Here is a 1,966-nt window from a genome sequence, read left to right as displayed (position 1 = left end):
CGTTTCATCTTCATCATCCTGGTAGATGGAAGCAGATTTTTATCAAGAATGTCTCTGTACGTTTTTCTTTGTATGTATGGATCACTTGGGTTGTTACCGACATCTGGTGAAAATTTCATGTCATTAGCACCTCTAGTAATATATTTACTGAGAAAAATGGTGACGTGTTCAATACTTTACCCGCTGTATATGTTTGCTCACAAGCATGTTGTTGATTTTATAATTTCCTTTGTTAGCTGCGGGCCAGCAGCTGGAGTGTTACACATTTAAAGTTTTCCTGATAAACAACTGGTCCTGCAGTCATCCCTATACTGGTACAGGGAGGCTAGCTTTCACCCCCTGATGGGTGTTTCAGACCACAGTTTGACCCCTATGTTTATTAGCTATGTTCTTTTCTTTTTCTTCTTCTTTATACATAGTCCTGTGTTACGTTTCAGCAAAGCAGTATTTTTGTTTTTTCTTCATTTTTATATGACTTATATCAGTCTGGTCCCAGGGAGTCTTAGTTTATATCCAGATTTCTCGTATATATTTAAGTTTGTATTCCTCTTTGACAAATGATGACCAATGATTTGTCTTCTTTAAAAATTTGCAGTTGGAATGTGGGGGGTATGAATAGTCCTATTAAGCGGAAGATTCATATAGCATTCCTCCAAGAAACACACTTGACTAATAACGAGCACCTGAAGCTGAGACATGAATGGGTTGGTGAAGTATTTAGCTCATCCTTTACCAGTAAGAGCAGTGTTGCCATTTTAGTAAATAAGCATCTTCCTTTATCCGACATTGAAACAATTTCTGATAGGTATGGCAGGGCCATATTAATGGTCAAATGCTGCCCCTCCTAAACATTTATTTTCCCCTGTGCAATTTAATGACTTCATACCTCCGGTTTTCTCCTCCTTTGCAGATTGGATTTGTGATAATACAGTCGTGGCCGGTGATTTCAACTGTTATTTATYTTCTAGATTGGATAAATTACCCCCAGTACATAACCCCGTGTCCAGAAGAGGGCTATACTTGACACCTGTGATGAACTTGATCTGGTGGATACTTGGCATGTCTTACATCCTGTAGGGTTTTGGGTATATTAATGTGACAATTTATGGATTATTGAATTCATAAATTGTCCTACCTCGAGGCACCACGCTCTTAATTTGGTCAAAATTAACCMAGGAAAGAGACGAAAAACTGTTAACTTTATTATAATCAGTCTCACAATAAAGCAATACCCCAAAAATTATCTGAGTTCTTTCCTTATCAAAATCAATAAAACCTTATCAAGACACAGAAAAGAAACGTGATCTTATGTTGACACGTTTTTCATAGTCTCCCTGGACTGGAAAATTGCATGGAAACCCATTGCCTTAAACCATTCTAGTTTTTACACAATGATGAAACTAATCAGGTTTAGTTGTGTTAACTTAAGAACTTCAATAAAATATAGCAAACACATTTAACATACCTTAGTAATGTTGATTAGTTTACATAAATTTCTTTCTAGTTTTATGAAGTTATTATTTTAAGCTAAACTTACATAGCCATATTAAGCAAATAACCATAAAACATTAGTTTAATCTACTGATAATATTTTGTTAATATAAATAACTTTTTATTCTAATGTAATTACCCTTCCGGTCTTATAGGAATGATGTGTTGAAGTTAGTGAATGTTTGATTATAAACTGTGAGCTAAAGATGAGGCTAACTGACCTGACTGCAGCATCCAGACACATCTGACTGAGAGCCAGGAGGAAGCCTGAGGTGAAACCAGGTCCTGATGTCAGAACTGCATCGGCTCCCATCTCATGGAGCTGCTGAGCAGTGCTGGTCCTCACCGCTGGACTCAGGTGGCTGAGGAAGGACACAGACAAACACAGTCCTGTCAGTCTGCAGCTTCGACAGGTCTTTGTAGCGTTTCATTCAGTGTGTTGACCCTACCTCAGTCCAGTGTTGATGTCAGCAGA

Source organism: Austrofundulus limnaeus, unplaced genomic scaffold, assembly GCF_001266775.1.
Source record: "Austrofundulus limnaeus strain Quisiro unplaced genomic scaffold, Austrofundulus_limnaeus-1.0 Scaffold132, whole genome shotgun sequence".
NCBI lineage: Eukaryota > Metazoa > Chordata > Actinopteri > Cyprinodontiformes > Rivulidae > Austrofundulus > Austrofundulus limnaeus.
Note: the sequence above shows the minus strand (reverse complement) of the source record.